This window comes from Myotis yumanensis, unplaced genomic scaffold, assembly GCF_028538775.1.
Source record: "Myotis yumanensis isolate MYYU_CA2020_CCGP unplaced genomic scaffold, mMyoYum1.0.hap1 SCAF_13, whole genome shotgun sequence".
NCBI classification, from domain to species: Eukaryota; Metazoa; Chordata; class Mammalia; order Chiroptera; family Vespertilionidae; genus Myotis; species Myotis yumanensis.
In genome coordinates this window covers 37,093,308-37,119,602 of record NW_027223764.1, presented here as the reverse complement: position 1 = coordinate 37,119,602, position 26,295 = coordinate 37,093,308, and the positions used below count along the sequence as shown (strand labels likewise).

Here is a 26,295-nt window from a genome sequence, read left to right as displayed (position 1 = left end):
CTGTGAAACGTGAAATTGACCTTGAGAAATTTTTATTTGTTCTCTCTTATGTGCAGACTTTTCAAATGACTTAAAGGAAAGCTACAGGGTTTTGTGGTGAACTAATACTGCTTCAAACACAACCCCAATAAACATTAACTGGGATAGGATTAAGATGGGAGTTTTAAAATGCTGCAGAAAGAGAGAGAGAGACAGGTAAGGGTGTGATTCCTCGCAGGCTCCTTGATGAGGCACTCCTGGGATTCAGGCAGGGACACCGACAGCCAAGCAAGCCCCAACTGGCCCGAGCTGTCTCGACACTGAAGGTTCCCTGACCACAAGGTCACCTCTCCCTACATGCTCCTGTCCAGGCTGCTCTTTGATATCCTGGGCCTCTGTGGCCTCTGGGGTGTACTAGCATACCCTCATGCTTCAATCAGCTCACCAATAGGAGCGCTTCCCCATTTTTTGTACTGATCCTCAATTCGAATCAAGTTTCCATAAATCCCAAGAAATTTCCCAGAATGCAAAAGTTATCATGCAGTTCTAAAATATATTACACTTGACACTTTAGAACCAAGTTCTGCCTTTGCATGGGGATGGCTCCCTGCAGCTCTTACCCAATCCCTTTGCTCAGGTGATGAATCAGCAGTGGGATATTTTTTACAGCAGCCTTATTACCGCTTTGGAACTGGTCATTATTGTTCTCTTTCCCTCCCTGCTCCGAACATGCAGCCTGTGCAGAGGGAAGAAGCACAGGCTGGGTCCTTGACCAGGTTGCCTCGAGCTAGTTCACGTACTCCTGAGTGCTGCCCCCTCCACAGAAGGGGCTTGATTAGCCTTGTGTTGTTGTTTTTCAGGTACATTTAGGGTTTTTTCTTTTTACATGTTCTCGGTGTGTAGCATTACATTTCAATATCTGTATGCACTACAAAGTGATCACCCCCCAAAATCTAGTTACTCTCCATCAAAAAATAGGGAACATGTCACAAATTCGCCTGTCATCCCTGCACATGGGGCCACACTAATCTCTGTATCTGTCCAGCTTTAGTATGTGCTGCTGAAGCCAGCACTGTTACGTACTGGTGACCACCTACTAGATGTCCTACTAGTGGTCCTTGACCTCCTAGGGTGGAGGCCATAGTAGCTATCTCACAACTTTTGACTTCACCAACTTCTGTTATCACAGTGGCTTCTGAGATAACTTACTGGAATGAGGAGGAGGAGGAGGAGGAGGAGGAGGAGGAGGAAGAGAAGAAAAAAATCTAAATGAGTGAATATTTTTTAAAGAAAAAAAAAAGTCCAGAGTAAGAAAGCCCAGGGCTGCAAAGTTAGCAGAAAGGAAATAACAAGAGCACAAATACATGATATAGAGACCAGAAAATAAAGCAAAACAGATCAATGAAACTAAGAGCTGGTTTTTAAAAAGATAAACAAAATTGACAAATCTTTAGATAGACTTAAGAAAAAAAGGGACAAGAACAAATAAATAAAATCAGAAAAGCAAGAGATATTACAACTGATATCACAGAAATGCAAAGGATAGTAAGAGAGGACCATGAACAACTACATGCCGACAACTGGAGAACCTAGAAGAAATGGGTAAATTCCTAGAAACGTACAACCTACTAAGGCTGAATCTTGGAAGGAGCAAATATTATGACCAGACCAATAACAAGTAAGGAGACTGAATCAGAATAAAAAATCTCCCCAACAGTAAACTATCATTAAAAATAATTTTTTAAAAAATCTCCCAACAAAGGAAAGCCCAGGACCAGGTGGTTTCCCCGGTAAATTATACCAAACATTTAAAGAATAATTAATATCAATCTTTCTCAAATTCTTCCAAAAATTGGAGAGCGGGGAACTTTCCCAAATACACCTTATGAGATCAGAATTACTCTGCATTACCGAGGCCAGATAAGGACACCACAATGAAAGAGACATGAATGGTGGTGGTTGCTAGAGCCTGGGGGGGAGAAGAGGCATGAGGAAATGTTGGTCAAAAAGTACAAATCTACACTAATAAAAGAGAAACATGGTAATTAGCGTACAACCACTACCCTTTTCATTGGCTAATCAGTGAGTATATGCAAATTAACTGTCAGCCAAGATGGCGGCCGGCAGCCAGGCAGCTGGAAGCGAACATGAAGCTTGCTTGCTCCAGTGACTGCAGACTCCAACGTTCCCCGCCTGCCTTGCCGGCCTCTGAGCTAGCAGTTTGAAACATTCTAACAAATATAGAAGCTAAACAAACGGCCGGGATCTCAGAGCTGGAGTTATACATTGTTTCGATTATAGAACGCTCAGCAGCGGAAGCCACAGAGCTAGAGCCAGAGCTAAAGCTGGCCCAGAATAAAATAAAAAAGAGAAAAAAAAAGAGCGGTTGGGAGCTTCAGTCAACAACCACCGGCCTGAAAGCAGCCCTCAGCCCCTCACCCAGACTGGCCAGGCACCCCAGTGGGGACCCCGACTCTGAAGGGTATGTGACCAGCTACAAACAGCCATCATCCCCTCATCCAGGCTGGCCAGGCACCCCAGTGGGGACCCCCACCCTGATCCAGGACACCCTTCAAGGCAAACCAGCTGGCCCCCAGGCCTCTATCCTATATAGTAAAAGGGTAATATGCCTCCCAGCACCGGGATCAGCGGAGCCGCAAGGCCTCCTGGCACTGGATCAGCATGACAGGGGGCAGCGCCCAAACCCCCTGATCACCCTGTGGCTCTGTGTGTGACAGGGGGCGGGGCCACAACCTCCCTATCCACCCTGCTCTATTCATGACAGGGGAAGGTGCCCCAACCCCCTGATCAGCCCTGCTCTGTGCCTGATAGGGGGGAGCTCCCCAATCCCCTGATCGCCCTGCGGCTCTGTGTGTGACAGGGTGCGGTGTCCCAACCCCCTGATCGGCCCTGCTCTGAGCCTGACCAGGGGCTGCATCTAGGGATTGGGCCTGCCCTCTGCCACCCAGGAGCCGGCCTAAGCCAGCAGGTCGTTATCTCCCGAGGGGTCCCAGACTGGGAGAGGGCACAGGCCGGGCTGGGGACCCGCCCCCCCCCCACCAGTGCACAAATTTTTGTGCACCGGGCCTCTAGTTTCTATTATAAAATGAATAAGTCCTGGGAATCTAATGTACAGCACGATGATTATAGTTAACTCTGCTACATGTTATTGGAAGTTACTAAGAGAGTAGATCTTAAATATTCTCACCACAAAAAGGAAGTGCTAATTATATGAAGTGATAAAGGTATTAAATAACACTACTATGGTAATCATTTTGCAATATATAAGTGTTTCAAGTCAATGTTGTACACATTAAACTTACAGTGTTATATGTCAATTAATTATATCTCAAAGAAACTGGAAAAATAAAACAATTTTCCATAAAATAAAAGCAGAGGGCTGGTAATGCAGCTCCCTAAGAGACTGTGGGTATTATACACAATAATAATAAAAGTAACAATAAATAATTATTTAGTTTGTGCTATGTTCCAGGGACTATACACTTTACTTACAAATTTTATCTCATCAATCTTCTTTTCCTCTGATATAGGTAGGTATTTTATTATTATTATATTATTATTATTATTACTAGAGGCCCAGCTCATGGATTCGTGCATTGGTAGGGTCCCTTGGCCTGGCCTGCGCCCTCTCACAATCCAGGACCTCTCGGGGGATGTCAGATAGCTGATTTCGGCTCAATCCCCACAGGTCCAATCCAGATAGAAGAAAGCCCGATCCTGTGCATTGAGCATCTGTCCCCTGGTGGTCAGAGCGCATCATAGCGACTGGTCGACCGGTCATTCAGTCATGTGGTCACTTAGGCTTCTATACATACAGTATTATTCCCATTTTACAGATGTGGAAGCTGAGGCAGAGAAAGGTTTAAGGACTTAACAACAAAAGAGGTAATCGAGTCAAGATTCAAACCCAAGCCAAGCTCTTAACCTGCATACACTGCTTTTATAGTAAATTGTTCCCCTTAAGTCAAAATACCTATAAAAGTCTCCTCTTCTCTTACTACAACCAGTCACAGTAAGTATTCTTTTTTATGTTCAACTGGCCTCCCAATTTTACCAAAAGAAGTCCCTTCAAGCTGACTTGAATATTCTTTTGACATACCCCCATTCGTCTTAGAGTATTTCTCTTACTTTCTTGCCCAATAAGATGTCTCAGTTCATCTTTTATTTTTTCCTGTGCCCAGACTACTCCCACATTCTTCAGGGAGCAAATTAGTCTTTCTTATATTTCTACCAAAAATCTATAATTAAATGTCCCAAAAGCAGCCAATACCAACTAATACCTTTAATAGGGTATAGTAAAATAATTTGCTAGTTCATTAGTTAGAACCCTGGTTGGATTTTTTTTTTTAAATATATTTTATTGATTTTTTACAGAGAGGAAGGGAGAGAGATAGAGAGTTAGAAACATCGATGAGAGAGAAACATCGATCAGCTGCCTCCTGCACATCTCCTACTGGGGATGTGCCTGCAACCCAGGTACATGCCCTTGACCGGAATCAAACCCAGGACCTTTCAGTCCACAGGCCGACGCTCTATCCACTGAGCCAAACCGGTTTTGGCCCTGGTTGGATTTTTATTGTCAAGAATAAAAATTTAAAGTAATAGGATTTGTCTTCATTAAAGGTACGATTCCCTATGGAATCAAAGAAATGATGGATGAATATAGCCATAACTTTGGGATTTGATCCTCACAGTGGATCACAGTGGCTCAGTTCATAACTATATGGGCAATCAAGGCACAGAGTCTTACTTCATTTGACAGAAGACATACAAATGACTAGCAGCGCAGCCTCCAAGCCTCTGACTGGTGTCTGATGGGAAAGCCTGTGCTTAAGGCATTCAAGCAAAGGTCGAACAACTGCTTTCCCAGAACGGAAAGGAAACTCGTGCATTAGAAAAGATGACTGAAACAATGCAACAAAAGAATATGGCTGCACAAATACCAGAATGCCATCAGATAAAACAGTATAAGGAATTTCTTAGAACCTACAATGAACTTACAGAAACCTGCTTTTTGGACTGTGTTAAATAAAGACCTCACAGCAAGAGAGGAAAATCCTGAAGAGACCACCTGTTCAGACACTGTTGACAGAAGTATTTTTAAAAGGTGAAAAGACTATCGAGATATTTTAGGAATAACATACTCAGCAGAATGTAGCCCTGGCAGCCAAAATCAAGATTCTGGGCCAACTAGGTAGAGAAATCCTGATGGATAGAACTGAAGAGTCATCTGGTGGGATCTTCTGAAAGCAACAGCCACCATGTTAACCGGTCTGTTATGACTGGCAAATGGAAAGCATTGGGGGAAAGTAGCTGTTTGCGAGGAACAATCAAAATAGAAGGCCTTGTTGTTCAATGAAAATAGTAAGATGCAACATTCATTGAGGCTTTGAGATTCAGCAGCCTGGTCACTTGATTAAAAAATAAACCACTGCCCAGAGCTCTGGAGTCTCAGCCAGTTACTATTCCAGTCCCGCAGTTGCCCCCCTCTTTTTTCCTTTCAACATAACAGATGCCACTGTGTCCTTCATCGAGGACTTCCTGGCAAGTAGAGTGGCTGCCTCCGCGACGCAGTAGTGCCCATTGAGCAAGTGCCATGCAGGTGCCGCATGCCAGCAAGCAAATCACCACAGATGAGCAAGGGCATTATAAACTGCACGGTCCATATCCCCAAGGAGTCCTGTCTTTCTGGCGTGGTAACCTGGCCAATCAATGTCATCAGATACTTCCCCACCCAGGTTCTCAACTTTGCCTTCAAAGATAAATACAAGCAGATCTTCCTGGGTGGTGTGGACAAGAGAACTCAGCTCTGGTGTTACTTTGCAGGGAATCTGGCATCAGGTGTCGCCGCTGGGGCCACCTCCTTGTGCTTTGTGCACCTTCTTGATTTTTCCCGTATCTGTCTAGCAGCTGATGTGGGCAAAGCTGGAGCTGAAAGGAAGTTCAAATGTCTCGGTGTCTGCCTGGTTAAGATCCACAAATCTGGCCCTGACCAGTTTGGCTCAGTGGATAGAGTGTTGGCCTGCGGACTCAGGGGTCCCGGGTTCAATTCCGGTCAAGGGCATGTACCTCAGTTGTGGGCACATCCCCAATTGGGGATGTGCAGGAGGCAGCTGATGCATGTTTCTCTCTCACCGATGTTTCTAACTCTCTATCCCTCTCCCTTCCTCTCTGTAAAAAATCAATAAAATATATTTTTTTAAAAAAAAAAGATCCACAAATCTGATGGGATTAAGGACCTGCACCAATGTTTTTCAATAGTGATCACCTTCCAAGTATTCCTGTTCACTTATATCTGCCTCAAATTGCTGGTAAATATATAAAATAGTTACTTGTTGTTTTTTTTTAAAAAAAATTCAGGCTGCTTTAATGTTGTGGTTCTGTCATCTCAACACGTGGCCTTCTCCATGATTGTTAAAGACAGAGGAAGAGAATGGGAGAAACAGGTTGGCTTTTCCACTGCCACACATCACTACCATTCATATTTTCTTGGCCAGAACTGTCACATGGCTCACTTAGGTGTAAGCCTGCTGGGGACTATAGTCCTATATTCCCAAGAAGGAAAGGAGAGCTAGATGTTGGTTTACTACTAACTTGTATTTTCTCTCTCACTTTAAGTGTTGGAGTTACTAATACAAACAAACTAAAATAAATGTTTGGAATATCTTGAGTCCTGACTTCATGCTTAATCAATACTTTGCATTATCAGTTTAATACAAAAAATAAACATAAAATATTCTAATTGCAATGGTAATAAAATTGACTATTTTCAAGCACAGTCCTCACTTCTTTATAACTAATGTCCCACAGAATATATTGTTTTCATAGGAAAGGAGCTGATTACTCTTTTATGGCAAAACTCACTGGCATTTCCATAAAACCCTAGGTCTTAATTATACTGTGATTAAAATCTGTATGCACTTTTAGTCTGCAGATTAACCCTAACATATTTCTATCTTTAGGAAGAAATATTTATCCCAATGCAATAAAACATTTAAATAAATAAGTAATGAATGATAATTTTAGAAACCCAGATCTAAAAGGAAGTTCAAGAGATATGATTTTATTATCAAACATTTACTGAGCCCTTTCTATATGTAATATAAACAGATCGCCCTGTAATGAGTGGTGTGAGAGGCCAGAGAATACAAAAATGAATAAATCATGGTGTCCCTGCCCAACAAGCTTACAATGTGAACTGGTAATAGAAATTAAAATATTCTGTGGGATTGTAGAAGGAGTAAATACTTCTGACTTGAGAAAGTTAAGTGGAAAAAGCCTCAAATCTGGTCTTTGAAAGATTTGGGTGGTTGGAAAAAATGATAGGGGCAGAGGATGGACATTCCAGGAAAGAGAAACATGAATGAAGAAAGGAAAGCAGACCTGTTCTGAGAATCACAAGAAGCCTATCTACGTTTTCTAAACAGCATCAACATGGTGCTCTGATGAGTACAAGGAAAAGGTAAACTAGATTCTCTCAACCAAGAGAACTATGTTCTGGTGTTACAATTAGGAGTGAGAAGATAACAGACCCTGCCCTCAAGAAATTTAAGATATAAAACAACATGATATGATTAAATAAATAATGAAAACTACTTTGGTGGGTATTGTAGCTGATATTACAAATTGGGCCTCCAGCATAAACACATTAAATGCCAGCACAAGGACTTTATTATTTATTTTGAAAGCAGGGAAGGGCCATTACAAGATTTTGAGAATGGAATGAAGTAGATTTCTGTTATACCAGGAAAAATAAGGTGACACAATGACTAATAGAGAGGACAAACTGAAAAGCAGGTCATTTTGTTAGGTGGTTATTGTAAGATGTTGGATGGGGAGTGGTGAAGATCTGCAGTACAGGCAATGCGGGTAGGAGTGGTGGGGAGGAAAGAGGGAGTTGATGAAAAATTCTTGAAAACCAATTGGTCGTAAACATAAAGATATGACAGAAGTATGTAAGAACGCCAGTTTTTAATAGCTGCCATCTAGTTGATGGCATCTATCATATTGGGAAACACTAGCAAAAGGAGGAACTGTGTAAGAGAGAAGCTGATCAATCTATTAGAGACTTGGAATTTTGAACAGTAGCAGATGTACCATATGATGACTTTGAACAAGTTACTTAACTTCTGAGTGCCTTTAAGGGTTAAATAAGCTAATGAAAAGAAAAAGCTTAGCACAATGCCTGAACCCTAGCAAGAGGTCAATAGTGTTAGCTATTTTTACTTATTATCATCATCATCCATGTAGAGATGCCTGAAAGGCTATTGGAAATTAGTGCTCAGGAGAAAGATGAAGATTTGAGATAAAAATCTCCAATATAGAGGTGGTGGCTGAGTGTTATAAAAGAAGAGGAGTCTAGCTGGTTGGGCTCAATGGATAGAGCCTTATCCCTCAGACTGGAGGGTCACAGGTTCAATTCCCAGTCAAGGGCATGTACTTTGGTTACAGTATCAATGCCCAGTCTCTCTCACATTGATGTTTCTCTCTCTGGGTTTCTCCCCCTCCCTTCCACTCTCTCTAAAAATCGATGGGAAAATATCCTCGGGTGAGGACTAACCAAAAATAATAAAATAAAAGAGGAGGAGATGACCAAAGGATGGGTGTAGTTTGAGGAAAGGGTTGAGATCAGAGCTTTAATTTAAGGGATGAGTGGAACAATAGGCATAAATGAGATTGTCTAGAAGACACAATAAACCATTCATTCCCTGGCTCATGATCACTACATGACTGTACCAGACATGCCCAGGCACAGGGAGGCAACATCACTGGAGTCAGATCCCTGCACGTTTAATGTCCCCAAAGCCTAAGCCCAATGTTGTTTATCTTACAATGTAAGTGTTCAACACTCAGTATTATTCTTCATGAGTCATAACATCACAAGAAACCTCTCAACCATTTCATCTTTTGTTTTTCTAGGAAAAGAGACTGAGGCCCCAAGGGACCTGCACAAGTCAAATTTCAGTTAAAGACAAAGTCCAGGCTTAATTTATCAAACAAAATGCCACAAAGTCTATGGGAAGTATGTCATTAACCCTGTTTAGGAACATGGCAATGCCTTAAAGGACTCTCTTTTCCATCTTGATGTAAGTTCGGGGTGAGATTGTTTCTTCTCAAGAAGCACTTGCATTACTCAGGGTTCGTCAACCTCAGCACCATTATTAACATTTTGGCTGGACAACTCTTTGTTGTGGGGGTTGCCACCCTATTGCAAAATGTTAAGATCATCCTCTCTACTCTTAAATGCTAGTAGCATTACCCCCAATCCAGTTGTGACAAAAAATATCTGCAGACATTACCACATGCCCCAGATTGAGAATCACTGCTCTAATTGATACATGTTAATTTTCTCCATTAAAAAATGATAAACTGACTCAAAGTCCTGGGTTTTAAAATATATGTGTGGCAGGACAGTAAGAAGCTAGGAAAATTCTTGAGCAAGTAGAATGGGGAAATTGAGATAAGAAAATTAAACAAGGCCAAACAGTTTGGGCAACTTGCAGCCAACTTGTGAATAGCAAGATCTTATCTTCCCTAACGAAGGACACTGAGAGCAAATGATTTATACCTCTTCTCCTTAACCAGAGAATACATAGCTTAAATCACCCTGGCCTGGGAAATAGAGAACAAAAACCCAATTAACACCATTTGTACCAGTTAAACCCAAGAACAGATGAAGTAAGTCTGGGGGACAAATAACAAAAACCCCAAAAGCATTTGCAGCTTCTCATTTGAGGGGGGATGGTAAGCAGGAAAGATAACTGATAGGGCAGGAGGAGGGAAAGAGGAGAAAAGAGGAGTTTATCTCACCCACTGAACAAGGAAGTCAACAGCCTTGGGACTTGCAACGATAAAATCACCAGATGTTCTCAGAAATTCTGGGAAAAGCCAAAACTGTAAAAGGGGAACCTTGAAATCTAGTCTATTTGGCGGGGGAACCTTGAAACCTATAGGGAGACAAAGTATAAAACACCCGAACTCCCACCAGGTGGGGATCTCAGATCAGCTGAGTTGCCCACTTGTGCGTTATGCCAAGTATATTTGCTTGCTTTGCTTCCTTAGTGAATTTGCTTGCTATGCTTTCTTGATAAATTCACTTGCTTTGGTTTAATACTGCTTTCTGTCACTTGCCTGAATCCTTTCTCACTAGTGTGACAAGAGCCGAAGAGGGAAGAGCCCTCACTTCTGATTCTGGCAGCTCTCCTGTAACACATGCACAGATTAATAAAATTAGAACGTGTTCCCTTTTGGCTAGATATCTAGGAAAGAACTTACCTGTCTCCTTCAGGAAAGCAGGAATGAGTGTTTGGGTATCTGAAATCAAAATAGCCATTTTATTACATACCCATTTAAATTACCCAAATAAGGGTAATTTATACCAAAATATTTAAGGTAATGTGAGGAGAAAGAGGGAGAATTTAAAGACAAATCAATATGGTAAAATATTCCAAAACACCCCAAAAATATGATTAAAGATAAAATACTCTTTTAGGAAATAATGGAATAAAGTAAAAATTTGACACTCTACCAAATAAATGTTTAAATATCTAAAACATAGTTTTTGTAATTCCTCTACACCTATGTTTCCCCAAATGTTTCACAAAATCCTAGTTCCAAGAGGTATTCTGTGGGAAATGATTTTATATTCACTCAGGTTTGGGAAATGCTGGGTTAGACAAAGTTAAACAGTTTCCCTTTCCATGTAACTCAGAGCCATTACTGTTGTTACAGGTACAAGGTCCGTGTGCCTGATGCTTCAAAACAAAGGCCAATATTGAACAGATCAGAGTAATGGAGTGAGAAAAGGTTTATTGAACCAGAAGGCTTACCTCAAGAAGATAGGAGAATTAATTCTCAACTCCATCTTAAGAGAATCTAGAATTAAAGCTTCTTACATATCAGGAAGAGAGGATGGGTGAGACAAGAGTTGGGCGGGGACTGTAGACAGCCAGGTACCAAAAAGGGATACAAGGAAACATCCCAACTGTCTAAATCCTTTGTTCCTGGTCCAACCTTTGACTACCCCTTTTTCCCATCTGAGTCTGGTTCTGGAGACTCCTGTACTTTGTGAATATTTCCTACCTCTTCCTGATGAAGGGGCTGCTCAAGGCTCAAGCAGAATTCCTCTAGTTAATTAGCATATCTATAGCAGGAGCTATTATTAGCCCAAAGACCATCAGAGAGAGGAAGCATTTCACTCTATTACGCTATGTTTATGAAACACAGGTTAGTTGTGTCTCCATCTTATCTGGCTAAACAATGTTTTTGCTTATTTACAAAGCTTCTCAAGAGATTAATGTTCCCCAGAATACTGGAACACTGCACTACCCCTCATTGCCTCACTAGCCGCTCTGATCGCAGTAACTGCCCTTTGGACATAAGGACCACACAATGTAGAGTCTGAGGATGGAATGCCAGCCCGGGCCTGCAGATCAACTACTGACAATTTAAAGCCATTCTACTGTGTAGTTTCTTTCACTCATGTAGGCACTAATTTCTAATCTGGAAGTTGCTGTTATACCTGAAAGTATCAATGGGGTTCTTTAATGGTAAACAATAAGAATTAATCTTGCCATATTAAGAGGAAAAATAAAAAATGTGTTTTGGAAATATTCTGGGGTAGCTCAGCATTGTGAAGGAAGGAGTGAACACCGTAACCACCAAAAAAACAGGAAGCATTCATCCCAGGTACCTGAGAAATAGTAATTTAGGGACAGCTGCTTTGGTTCCAGCCATCAGATGGCCCAGCTCCACTCTTCTATCTAACATCTCCCCTAAGGATTCAAACTTCGAGAAGAATACATTGATTGGCTTAACTTGTGTCAGGTGCTTACCACCTCACCCTTATGGTCATGGGTGAGGCCCTGTGATTTATAATCCCATTAGAAGGACACAGAGTGGAAGAGTGGAAATCCCCTCAAAACATGGATGCTAGACAGAAAAATAAGTGATTTACTTAACATTCACTGAGAAAAAGTACACCTGTACTTTACTTTGTTCCACTATTTCTATCCTTTCTAGTAAGTTCTTTCCATTTCTTGCACACAGCACTGAAGTATTCTGAATGGACAGGCTTTCTTCTTCAACCACTTTCAACAGAAACAGGAGAGCTGTCTTTCAGAGAATTTTTTTTAAAAGCCTTTTGGTTTGAGTCCTCCTACCAAGAAAGCTGGCATTGTTGATTAATGACTCCCAAGGAAGAATAATTTAGTCTAATTATCAATTAAGCTCATTCATTCTTAACAGCCACTGAAAATACAAGGACAGAAAATTTAAGGCAATGTGAGAAGGAGGAAGAGAGAGAATTTAAAGACAAATCAATTCTTCCCGACCCCCAAATGACCTAAGAAAAAGAATTTAGTGAAGCATCAGCCCTTTCTCTATTCTCCAGTCTTCTGGCCATAAGTTTTTCTTGGCAATTCTTAAATTCTTTTGATAATCATCAGTTTCTGTGAAAACTAAGCAGGGTCTGCTTTATGATAATTTTTTTTTTTTATCTCAGATTAAGATTGTGTCCCTGCCTCAGGGGAAATCAACCTGAAAAGATTTTTCTTTCGGACACAGTTTTTAAAAATATTTGTCATTATGCCCTAACTGGTTTGGCTCAGTGGATAGAGCGTCAGCCTGTGGACTGAAGGATCCCAGGTTCGATTCTGGTCAAGGGCATGTACCTTGGCTGTGGTCACATCCCCAGTAGGGGGTGTGGAGGAGGCAGCTGATCGATGTTTCTCTCTCATCAATGTTTCTAACTCTCTAGCCCTCTCCCTTTCTCTCTGTAAAATATCAATAAAATATATTTTAAAAAAATATTTGTCATTAGTACACTTCAATCTGCTAAACAGAAGTACAACACAGAAGTTAGATTGTTGGACAATTTTATTTTTATTTTTGAGCCTGTTTAAACATATATTTTCTTGATTGGTAGTTACAGAGTAGTTGTGGGGATGTAAAGTAGAGCATAGAGAATACAGTCAATAATACTATATAATAAAAGGCTAATATGCAAATTGTCCCTATAGGCGGGAGTTTGACCCACTGGGAGTTAGACATGCGCTGACCACCAGGAGGCAGCGCAGAACATGGCGGGCATCGGCGACACAGCGCTGGCAGTGCGCAGCAATGGAGGTGCTACTGGCCCCAATGGGTCCCAAAGAGAGCGGGACTGCAGTGGGATGATGGAGCAGGTGAGCGGGCAGCACCAGGCCAAGGCGGGTGCGAAGGGAGGCCCCGGCAGGCAGCCAGGGGAAAGGAGGCCCCCACCGGCAGCTGCAAAGCCCTGATCAGCCCTGATCACCGGCCTGGCCTAGGGACCCTACCCGTGCACAAATTCGTACACCGGGCCTCTAGTCTATCTTTATAAAAACCCTAATATGCAAACAGACTGAATGGCCAAACAAACGAACAGTCGTTATGACATGCGCTGACCACCAGGGGGCACAAGCGGAACATGGCTGGCGTCATCAGCAGGCAGCAGAGCACGGAATATGGCGGGCGATGGCAGCAGCAGGATGGTGGAGCAGGTGAGCAGGGGTGCCAGATCAAGGTGGGGCGCCGCTGTCATCGGGGCGAGCCTCTAGTGCAGTGATGGCGAACCTTTTGAGCTCGGCGTGTCAGCATTTTGAAAAACCCTAACTTAACTCTGGTGCCGTGTCACATATAGAAATTTTTTGATATTTTCAACCATAGTAAAACAAAGATTTACATTTTTGATATTTATTTTATATATTTAAATGCCATTTAACAAAAAAAATCAACCAAAAAAATGAGTTCGTGTGTCACCTCTGACACACGTGTCATAGGTTCGCGATCACTGCTCTAGTGGTTACTGAAAATTCTTTGCTGCCGCGCAGCACGGTCCCACCCAGTGCTCGTACCTGTTGCCAGCACTGGAGCTGCCGCTCCGCGCCATCAGTGGGTGCGAGCAGGGCTGGCACTGTCAGCACGTGGGAGCAGCAGCAGCAGGAGCGGGGCTGCAACAGACAGGGGACCTTGGGGCCGGGGCAGGAGGGGCCAGGCAGGGCACGGAGGATGGGTCGAGATCCACTCCTGTGCCCACCGCAGCCTCATGGCCCACAGTTCCTTTCAAGGTGCACGAATTCGTGCACTGGGCTCCCAGTATTGTAATAACTATGTATGGTGCCAGATGGGTACTGGAAATATCAATCATATACTTTATAAATGAAAAGTATATGATTGTTTAACCACTATGCTATACACCTGAAACGAATATAGAATAATATCAAATGTAAACTGTCATTGAAAATTAAATTAAAAATCCTATATAATAAAGAGCTAATATGCTAATTAGACTGAACAGCAGAACGACCGTCCAGACGACCTTCCAGTGAAGCCAGGGGCCAAGACAGCCAGGGCTGTGAGGGCTGAGGCAGCTGGGGTTGCGAAGGCCGAGGCAGTCAGGGCTGCAAGGACCGAGCCTCTTTCACAAATTTCGTGCATTGGGCCTCTAGTAAATAAATAAAATTAGACAAAAAATTTTTTAAAAAATAAAAATTTTGCTTTAAGAAATCTTTTCTTGGATAAGTCTCATTAGGGTTTAATTATTTGCTTCTTATCTTTGTTGTGGCAAAAGTGGCAACCATTTTTACTAGAAAGAAGAAAAGCATGATTTCCAACCAAGATTTAAAACCACATTTATATTTATGAAATATGGCCTTTTAGTCACCTGTAGTCTGGAATGAAAGTGTTATTGTTGTAATCAGCTAGGTAATAGTAATAAAGGAAAGAAAGCAAAGGGAAGTCAGACATTGTTAACATGGTCACCTGGGAAACTTCACCAGGAAGCTACGGCTTCATACAGCATTGTCCCTCCAGGGGCATTAAAACCCCTCCCTCCCTCCTGGATTGTTGGGGCAGAAGGAGGAAAAAGGCACATGTGCAGTAGAAATTGGGGTAACACAGGGGAGGTGCTTGCCCGTCAGTCTAGCCTGGGAAACAATGAACTGGCTAGGGTGCATGAAATCTTGGAAAATTGGTTAGTTTGAAGAAGCTCCTGGTTAAAATCCCCAGAGTTCCTCTCTCTTGTTTTCTTGTGCTCTCTCTTGCTCCATGACTCACACTCGCCCATGCACTTGCCTGTTCTCTCTCCATAGCCATGAGGCCTTAAACAGCCAATGGCCCATGACTGTGCAGACCGCACATACAATGGACTGCAGCAGGGAACACAAGCTAAGCTAGCAGATGTTGGATTTAACTGGACTTTAATATAGAGCAGAAGCTATGGGCAGTGACCTTTATTCTGGCCATCCTGAAGATATGGTTGGACTTTTTACATTGCGGGATGGACAGAGATGGAACCTTGGAAGGGTTTTACATCATGAATAAAGCTTCCCACAAAACCCCATCCTCCTGTGGAGGTCTCAGGAAATTCATTTCCTCACAGCAGCCCTAGAACTCCACTTCCACCAATAACAAAAGTAAGTTTTACATGATCTTCACTTATTTATACATTCTGTTATGTAGATAACAGAAACTGGGGTAAAAAATTGTATTGCTTGAGAAAGGACAAAAAGATGGGGACAATGATACTTGGCACATCCAAAGAAAACATTTAATATCCAAACTCTATAGAAGACATCAGGTAAAATTGAACACATAATGTTGGAAAGACACCCTCCCCCTGTGTTTACTACCATTCACAATACTTCTGACACCAGATGTACGGGTTTTCCATGCATCAAGCAATCCTGAAACACCAGCTAGGTGTCTTACAATTCAATCCAATTCTGATACTAATCAGAGTTAGTGCAGACTCCACAGGTTAAGGGCATAGTCTTACAAAACCATCCCCACTTCAGTTGCCAAACACAAGTAGTAGATCCCCCATGTTACCCACAACTTCTGTGGACTTGTTTTCAAGTTGGAGGTTCACATAATCACCCCTGCCTCCGCCTTAGATTCCATCATTTGCTAGAACAGCTCAGAGAACTCAAGGAAACAATCCTATATAATAAAGAGGTAATATGCAAATTAGCTCTCACACCCTCACAAGATGGCTGCCTACAACCAGGCCAGCAGGGGGGTTAGTGAGGGACGACCAAACGACTGAACAGCAGGCTGCATGGGGCGACCAGGTCAGTGGGGGGGGGGGGGGGGGGGGGGCCGTGAGGGGTGACCAGACTGGCAGGAGGGGGTGGCAGTTGGGAGCGATTAGGCTGGCAGGGGGGCAGTGAGGGGCAACTAGGCCGGCAAAGGGGGACAGTTGGGGGCAACCAGGCTGGCAGTGAGAGCAGTTAGGGGTGATCAGGCCGGCGGGGGGGCGGGGGGGCAGTTAGGGGCAACCAGGCAGGCAGGTGAGCGATTAAGAGCCAGTGGTCCAGGATTGTGAGAGGGATATCGGGATATCGGGCCTAAACCGGCAGTTGGACATCCCCTAAAGGGTCCTGGATTGGAGAGGGTGCAGGCTGGGCTGAGGGGGAACCCCCCCCCCCCCCCGGCCCATGCACGAATTTTGTGCACCGGGCCTCTAGTTTATCATATAACAAAGAATGTCATAAAGGATACAGAAGAACAGCCATAAAGAGGTATTCAGTGTGAGGACTGAATGGGTCCCTACACAGGACCTTCTGTCCCCGTGGAGTTGCGTTGTACCACTCTCTCAGTGTGTGGATGTGTTCACCAGTCTGGAAGCTCCCTGAACCCAGTATCATTGGGATTTTTATAGAGGCTTCATCATGATAGGCATGACCAACTATTAACTCTATTCCCAGTCCTTCCCACTTCTCTGTGAATAGGAGTTGGGCTGAAAATTCCAAGCTTCTAACCATGTTTTGGTCTTTCAGGTGACCAGTCTCCATCCAGGTGACAAAGAGTTACCTCCTAAGAACAAAAGACACTTCTATCACCTAGAAAATGCAAAAGGATTTAGAACTCCACATCAGTAACTGGGGTAAAAAATGTTAGAACAAAAGATTCTCCTAACCCCTGTACATGCAAGTGTTTTAGGAGTTCTGTGTCAGAAGCTTGGAGCAGATATATATCTATATCTCTTATCATTTCACATATGTCCAATTATAAACAATTATAAAGAATGCTGGCTGTGCTATTTGGTCTTTTTCTCTGTTTCTTGCCCCTCAAAAGAAGGGGCTGTGCCCTAACCGGTTTGTCTCAGTGGCTAGAGCGTCGGTCTTCAGACTGAAGGGTCCCAGGTTCGATCCTGGTCAAGGGCATGTACCTTGGTTGTGGGCACACCCCCAGTGGGGGTGTGCAGGAGGCAGCTGATCGATGTTTCTCTCTCATCGATGTTTCTAACTCTCTCTCTCCCTTCCTCTCTGTAAAAAAAAAAACAATAAAATATATTTTTTTAAAAAAAGAAGGGGCTGTGATCTTTTAAACAATCGGTTTCCACAGAGAGAATACTCACTTTTTCTACATGTAGCCCTGAAGAAGGAGAGAGCTGCTATCTGCAGATCCACTCACCACTATTAACTCAAATGTTAGGAGAGGAAAAAGAAAATACAAAATAGAAATAAACTCTACCCACCCCCAAACATCACTGATAAAGCCTCAGGCACTCGTGAATCTATTGAGTAGTATCTGATGACAAGACTTGTAGGAGGCATTCACCTTTGAAATAGAGTTGAAGAGAACTGTTTTTTAATCTACTTTAAAATTTGTACTGAGTCAATCTTAAATAGCAAAATCTCAGAGTAATTAGATAAGTCATTTACATTCAAGGAGATAGAATTGGCTAATTAGAACTGAAAAATTACAGCTCTGCTGGGTATGCATTTTAATTTGATCTGCTGTCTAGGGCATTGTTATGCTGAACAATTATGGAATAGACCCATATACAGGAAGTGATCATCTACGGAGGGTTTCCTGTAGATTGAGTACCATTAATAATAATTTTCCTCTTCATCCTTGGGCTATCCTAACAGCATAACAAATTGAAGACAAAGGTTTTTTGGTACTTAGCAAATATCATGTGACTTTGGCAATGGTGAAATGCACAATTATGGTTAATAGCTGGGTCTACCAATAGGGGAAGTGCAAGACAAATTAGCAATGAAGAGCTTCAGAAATGGGAATTTATGGAAGGATTCTAAAAGGAATGTGTTCACTAATTAGGGTCTCTAACAAAATGCACCGTAAAGTCAAATTATTCATGGTAGGGCTTATGTTACTGCACTTACATGGGGAAGTGGCCGGTGGTTGTGGAGTGCAACAAATCCATTTAATGTGTATATCATCGTTTATTTAACCCTTATTTATACACCCTCCCCATTTTTAGGGGGGTTTTTGGTTTGTTTGTTTGTTTTGCTGGTACAATAGTGCTTGGATGTTTGTCCAAAATAAGAATTTCAATGGACAAGTAGGTTTTTTATTTCTCCAATAGTCCTAGAGCTCCTTGGCCTATAACTCCCACACATTACAATATCTGATTAACCTTGTGGCACTTCAAGTAATACTCACACAGTAATTTATTCTAATATATCAAGTATAAGTCCCTTTTCCTGCAGATACACTCAGATGTCAGTCTCACTCCCCATCCCCCCCAAAAAAACCTTCTCCCTCTTCCTCTACAAGATTATATATAGATCCATCCATTTGCAAGAAAGTATTTCCAAATTCTCTACTAGCTGTCTTCCAATCAATAATAGAACTTGATCTCTTTTTAAAATAATTTTTTAGTTTTTCAATTATAGCTGACATACAATATTTTATTAGTTTCAGGGTACAACATAGTGATTAGACATTTATATGACTTACAAAGTGATCACCCCAATAAATCTAGTACCCATCTGTCACCGTAAATATTATTGACTATATTATATTTCCTATGCTATACATCCCCATGATTATCTTGTAACTACAAATTTGTAATTCTTAATCCCTCTTCTTAACCCCCACCTTCCTCCTATCTGGCAATTATCAAAATATCCTCTGTATCTATTTGTTTCTGTTTTTTTAACTTATTTTGTTTTTTAGCTTTCACACATAAGTGAAATCATATGGCATTTCTTTCTCCATCTGACTTATTTCACTCAGCATAGTACCCTCTAGATCAGCCGTGGGCAAACTACGGCCCACGGGCCGGATCCGGCCCGTTTGAAATGAATAAAACTAAAAAAAAAAAAAGACCGTACCCTTTTATGTAATGATGTTTACTTTGAATTTATATTAGTTCACACAAACACTCCATCCATGCTTTTGTTCCGGCCCTCTGGTCCAGTTTAAGAACCCATTGTGGCCCTCGAGTCAAAAAGTTTGCCCACTCCTGCTCTAGATCCTCATAATGTTTCAGATAGCAAGATTTTTTTATGGCTGAGTAATACTCCATTATTACTGGTGCACAAAATTCGTGCACTGGGGCGGAGGGCGGGTTCCTCATCCTGGTCTGCACCCTCTCTCAGTCTGGGAGCCCATAGGGAGCGGGCCTAAGCCATCAGTCAGACCATCTTAGCACTGCTTCAGAGGTGAGAGAAGCTCCCTCCACCGCTGCTGCACTCACCAGCCATGAGCCTGGCTTCTGGCTGAGCGGCACTCCCCCTGTGGGAATGCACTGACCACCAGGGGGCAGCTCCTGTGTTGAGCGTCTGCCCCCTGGTGATCAGTACATGTCATAGTGACTGGTCAACCGGTTGACTGTCTGCCCCCTGATGGTCAGTGCATGTCATAGCGAGCGGTTGAGCAGCCTTAGCATATCATTAGCATATTATGCTTTGATTGGTTGAACAGACAACTGGACACTTTGCATATTAGGTTTTTATTATATTGAATATACACCACTTCTTATCCATTCAAATATTCATGGACACTTAGGTTGCTTCCATATCTTGGCTACTGTAAATAATGCTTCAATAAACATATGGATGTATATGCCTTTTGATTTAGTGTTTTGCATTTCTTTGGATAAATACCCAGGGATGGAATTGCTAGGCCCTTTCTTCATCTCTTTTTGTTAAAGTTGATTTTGACTGGTATAAGTATTGCTACCCCAGCTTTCTTTTTGTTTCCATTTTCATGAAATAAAAGTAAAATGCCTAGGAATAAACTTAACAAAACTTGTGAAGGATCTATACTGGGTGGGTCAAAAGTAAGTTTACAGTTGTTTGTATGGAAAATAAAACAATAATGAATAAATAATAATACAAGAATAAACTATGTTTTGCATACTCACAACTGTAAACCTATTTTTGACCTCACCCTGTACACTGAAAACTGAAAGACATTATTAAAAGAAATTAAAGAAGACAAAAACAAATAAAAAGATATTCCATCTTTATGGATTAGAAGAATCAACATTAGTTAAAATGCCCACATTACCCAAAGCAATACATAAACTTAATATAATCTCCATCAAAATCCCAATGGTATTTTTTAAAGAAATAAAAAAAAATTATCTTATTTGTATGGAACTACAGAAGACCCCAAATAACAAAAGCAATTCTGAGAAAAAAAAAGCCAAAAGTATCACATCCCCTGACTTCATATTATACCACAAAGCAACAATAATCAAAACAGCATGGTATTGACAGAAAACCAGGCACACCGATCAAGGGAACACAATTGAGAACTCAGAAATAAACCCACATGTATAGAGGCAAATAATTTGTGACCAGCTAGCTAAAATACAATGGAGAAAAGAAAGCCTCTTCCACAAAAGGTGCTGGGAAAATTGGAAAGCCACATGCAAAAGAATGAAACTAGACTGCTATTTGACATCGTACCAAAAAAATTAACTTAAAATGGATCGAAGAACTAAACATAAGACCTGAAACAATAAAATACATAGAAGAAAACATATGGACCTTGCTCTTAGAAGGAATTTTATGAATTTGACCTTAAAAGCAAGGAAATTAAAAACAAAAACAAATGGGATGGCCCTGGCTGGTGTTGCTCAGTGGCTAGAGCATCAGCCCACGCACTGCAGAGTCTTGGGTTCAGTTCCAGTCAAGGGCACATACCAGGGTTGCAGGTTCAATCCCTGGCCTCAAATCATCGTGCATGTGGGAGGCAACCAATCAATGTGTCTCTCTCACATTGATGTTTCTCTCTCTCTCCTTCCCTTTCTCCCTCCCTTACACTTTCTCTAAAATACAATGGAAAAAAATATCCTCAGATAAGGATTAAAAAAAATAAAATGTTTTTTAAATGGGACTATTTCAAACTAAAAAGCTTCACATCTAAAAAATATCAACAAAATAAAGAAGCAACCAACAAAACAGGGAAAGACATTTGCAAACAATACCTATAATAAGGGATTAATATCCAAACGCATTTTTAAAAATCATACACTCAACAACAAAAAATAGTGCAATTTAAAAATAGGCAGGCCAGTGTGGCTCGGTTGGTTTGTTGTTGTCCTGTGTACCAAAAGGTGGCAGCGGATTTGATTCTAGGTCAGGGCACATGCCTGGGTTTTGGGCTCAATCCCCAGGAGGGACATACAGGAGGCAGCCAATCAATGTGTTCTCTCTCTCTCTCTCCCTCTGTCTCTCTTCTTTCTCTCTAAAATCAATAAAAACATACCTTCTAAAAAAAAAAAAAAAAAAAAAAACGACAGAGGACCTGAACAGATACTTCTCCCAAAAAGATTTGCAAATGGTCAACAGGTAGTATATGAAAAGATGCTCAACTTCACTAGCTATTAGGCAAATGCAAATCAAAACTATGAGATACCACATTATACCTATTAGAATGGCTATTACCAACAAGACAAGAAATAACAAGTGTTGGAGAGGTTGTGGAGAAAAAAGAACCCTCATACACAGCTGGTGGACGTGTAAATTGTTACAGCCACTATAGAAAACAGTATGGAGGCTCTGCAAAAAGAAAAGAGCTACCATAGGACCCAGCAATCCCTCTTCTGAATATCTAGCTGAAATATCTGAACCCCTTTCATTCATAAAGATATAAGTACCCCTATGTTTATTGAAGCATTATTCACAGTAACCACAACATGGAAACAACCTATGTGTTATTTAATGAGTGACGGGATAAAGAAGATTTGGTACATCTATACAATGGAATACTATTTGACCATAAGAAAAGACAAAATATTGCCACTTGTGACAATACAGATGAGTCCTGAATTATGATGTTAAATGAAATATGTCAGATGAAAAAGAACAAAAATCATATGATTTAATTCCTAGGTGCCATATAAAACTAAAGCAACAAACAAAAAAGACTCATTAACACAGATGACAGTGGTGGCTAGCAGAGGGTAAGGGGGTTGAAGGGAGGTAAAAGAGGTTAAAGGGGGTCAAAAATATGGTGATGGAAAGAGACTAGACTTTGGGTAGTGAGCACACAACGCAATATACAAATGATGTATTCTAGAACTATACACTTATATAATCATATTAAACAATGTCGCCAGAATACATATAATTTTTTAAAAGCACACACACATAAAAATGGGAGGGGCCAGTCTGAACATAGCTCTGTGTCCTCAAAGTTGGGGCCCTGGTTGCACCCAGGAATCCTCAGGGCTGTGGTGGGCTTTGTTGGTGTAACTGTGTGTGGACAGTTATGATGTAACTGTGTATGGCTTGGTGGAGGGTGATTCGTCAGCATTCCAGAGGGGTCCCTAGGAAGTTCTTTTCTGAGCAGTAATTCCAGTAGGGGACTCCTAGCAGGCACCTCACTTTCTGATAGAGCCCAACAGAACTTAGAACCCTGGTAACCAAGCAGCCACATTCTAGAGAAGGCCCTGCCCAGCTCACTTGGGTGGAGATGCTCAAGAGAGTAACATGTTCTGTGGCTGTGTCCCCAGGTCCCGAGGTTGTGGCCTTAGGTAAGCTGTTCCAATGTTGCAGATGTTGAGTAAGATCACACCCCAGAAACCTCTGGCACTTTTCTTGCAGGGACCCAAAGATAATACAGGGAGGCCCAGGATAGTCCAGTTTAGGCCAGGCCACCACTCTGATCCACCTGAGCAGCCCTATGTCCTGTGTGTGGTCGTTGTGTGTGTGTGTGTGTGTGTGTGTGTGTGTGTGTAAAGGGGGGTTCACATGGAAAGGTGAGGTGATCATGTTCAGATCCCAGGTCAGGGCTGGCTGGGTGAACCTTGAGTATGCAGCAGTGCCCTTCTGCCCAAGGATTATTCCAAGCCCTGGAGGTGAATCTTATTTCACCCAGGTGGAGGTCTGTGCCTGATATGGGAGCAGAAGGTCAAGTGGGCAGAAGTACCAGCAACTAGAGCCAGGCAGGGCTCTGATGCCACCAGACCAACTGCCAGTCATTGCCATTTCAGAGCTCCACCTAGGAGATAGCTGATGGGGACACCTACTCCATCTCCATGAGTGAGTGGCAGGTGCTCCACCACCAAGAGCCAGTGCAAGCTTGAAATGAGTATGGGCACTGAGGAGTCTCCAGAACCCAGGCCTAGGACTGGGGGGGAAAGGCCTCCTGCCCAGATCTCACCCAGGCTACTCCCCTGTAAAAGAAATTTGAGAGACAAAACAGGCAGGTTTAGGGAGTCTTAGAGATAAAGAGGGTCCATGGGAGAGGAATACATAGATAGTGGCTTGAATGCTTACCTTACTTCTACAGAGAATAGAGAAATGCCATAGGGGCAGGGGGTTGTCTAGGCAGATAGAAACATTTCTGACCTGAGCAATTAAAACAGCCATAAAACAAGGACAGAGGCATCTCTGGCCTGAGCAGCTGGGAGATCAAAAGCAACTCCAACCAGCAAGATTAGGGGGCTTTGAGCTTTGAAACTAATACTATGTAGCAAAGTGACCAATGAGGAAGGCAAGGGGGTCCTAAATTTAGAAAGGATCCAATTAGAAAAGGTCATGTTCATAAAAAGAGTGCAGCAGCCTTTATAAATTCAGAGACAAAGAGATTCAGCCGATTTCAGATTTTACAAATTTCGATTTTTGGACTTAGATTTTTCGAGAGAGAGAGAGAGAGAGAGCAGGTTTTTCCCATTTGGGGAGCCCCTCCCCAAGGGATCCCCTTTGGGGACACCCCTGCCCAAATGAAGTTTGTATATGCTTCCAATAAACTTCCACATTTTTATTAAAGAAATATGTTAGTCCGAGAGTTTATTCTTCAAACTTCGTGAGGACAAGGACCCACAAGAAGTAAAGTCTGCACCCCGATCCCCATGTTTCACCTGGATCCTTCCAGGGTCTCCAGGTAGCTCAACATTTAAATTTTACTGCAGTGTTTTATATTTTTGTTGTACTGTGTACGTATTTTACTTATATAATAAAATAGCTATTTAAAAGAAGGAAATAAAAGACTGTGGTTTCCATGCTCCAGGGTGACCTCCAATGATCCCTATATCCCATATTCATACCCTTGTGTAGTCCTCCTCTCAGACTATACTAAGGCTGTCTATGTAATCAATAGGATATGGCAGAAGTTACAGTAAGTCGCTTTTAAATTTCACAACAAAAAAACTATGAATTCTGGGTGGTATTTCTGGCCTTTGGAGTCTCTGTCTTTCTCAGTAGCTCTGTCTCAGTCACCCATTCTTTGGGAACCCAAGTTGCGAACAGCCCTATTGAGAGGCCCACGTGGTGAGGAGCCGAAGCCTCCTTTGAACAGCAACGTAAGTGAGCTGGAAGCAGACCTCTCAACTGTTAACACACAGCACCTTGGCCAACACCTTGACTGCAACCTCTTGAGCGACCTTGAGCTAGAAACACCCAGCTAAGCCATTTCTGAATTCCTGACCCTCAGAAACTGTGCAAGATCATAAATGTTTGTTGTTTTATGTTTCTAAGTTTAGGGATATGCAGCAATAGATAACTAATACAGACTGCTACCCCTGGAGAAATAAAAACATCATTCCTAAAATAAGCTGCTAAGGAACGTGGTTTCTAATCTCAGGAGAGCTCTGGCTAGCAGTATCATTGGTATGCTAACAACTTTCTGTGACCAGACTCCCATCTGCTACCTCAGACTCAGTATAACTCAAACTAAACTCATCAGCTTGCCGCTCACCTATGGTTTTCTTTTTTATTATTAGTAAATTTATTGGGGTGACATTGGCTAATATTATGCAGGTTTTTTATTCCTCCCATGCCCCCAAGCCTAACACGTCTTCCCTGGGTTATCCCCAAAATAGAGCCACTCACTCATGGAGATGGAGTAGGTGTCCCCATCAGCTATCTCCTAGGTGGAGCTCTGAAATGGCAATGACTGGCAGTTGGTCTGGTGGCATCAGAGCCCTGCCTGGCTCTAGTTGCTGGTACTTCTGCCCACTTGACCTTCTGCTCCCATATCAGGCACAGACCTCCACCTGGGTGAAATAAGATTCATCTCCAGGGCTTGGAATAATCTTTGGGCAGAAGGGCACTGCTGCATACTCAATGTTCACCCAGCCAGCCCTGACCTGGGATCTGAACATGACCACCTCACCTTTCCATGTGAACCCCGCTTTACACACACTCTTACACTTAAGTAGTTTGATAGTGAGGGACAGGAGAGTAAAACAGGAAAGGAATCCGACTACCTCAAGGATATGATATCAAGTTGGCCAACACGACAGGCTACTGGGTGTTCAATCACCTTATCTCCCGACTTCCCATCAGGAAAAGGGAAAAGAAGCATGTGTTTACCTTCTCCCAGCTCTGTTGGTCAAGGGTTGCCCCATGGGGTAATAATCCCCCAATATTCTTCTGTTACAACTGCTGAGTGCCAAGCAGGTTCTCAAAGGCACAGGAGCCCCAGGGCAGGAAGCAAGAAGCACACAGGTCTAGCCTGAGAGTATGGTCAGGTTGACACTGAGTGAAGCTGTTCAAAACCTAACAGGAGCTTGCTGCCAAGGCTCTGGTCAGAATAAGGATGGAGCAATAGGATTTAGAGCCCTGTTCAAGACGTGTTTCAATCCAACCCACATCCAAGTACTGCCAAAGCCTTTCTATTTTACAAACATATGTTGTCGCCTCCATCGATCTCCCCTTTTCTCCATTTTCACAGCCACTGACTTAGTCCAGGTTTCCACTGCCTCTTGCACCAGCCACCAAACTAGGGTTTTCTAAGGACAGACACCCAGATGGAATAACTCCCAATGTTACTTCTCTTTCAACAAACAGTCCCAATCATGAGCCAGGCAGAACTCTGGGTCAGAAAGTAACCAATTCCCGTACCTCCCAGCTCACCCCTGTAAAGCAACCCAGAGACAGACCGGGCTGGTGACCCAGAGGTTTTCAGCAAAGAGAATGATTCTCTGCTGGACCAGCCAGCCAGGCAATTGCACAGAATCCCAGCCTGGAACCAAGAAATGTTTTCTGCTGCCTCTGTGGCAACAGAGATGAAGTTGTTATACGTCTGGAATCAGAGAAAGAGACTACAGTGAATTCAGGTAAG

General features: G+C 42.4%; 3 pseudogenes; 2 read left to right on the top strand and 1 right to left on the bottom strand.

Moving 5' to 3' along the window:
* Positions 1-949: 949 nt before the first annotated feature.
* Positions 950-1,050, bottom strand: LOC139022285 (U6 spliceosomal RNA; annotated as a pseudogene).
* Positions 1,051-4,927: 3,877 nt separating this feature from the next.
* LOC139022189 (mitochondrial import inner membrane translocase subunit Tim9 pseudogene) lies at positions 4,928-5,247 on the top strand (annotated as a pseudogene).
* Positions 5,248-5,261: 14 nt separating this feature from the next.
* Positions 5,262-26,295, top strand: part of LOC139022188 (ADP/ATP translocase 2-like) — a 41,800-nt pseudogene continuing 20,766 nt past the window's right edge.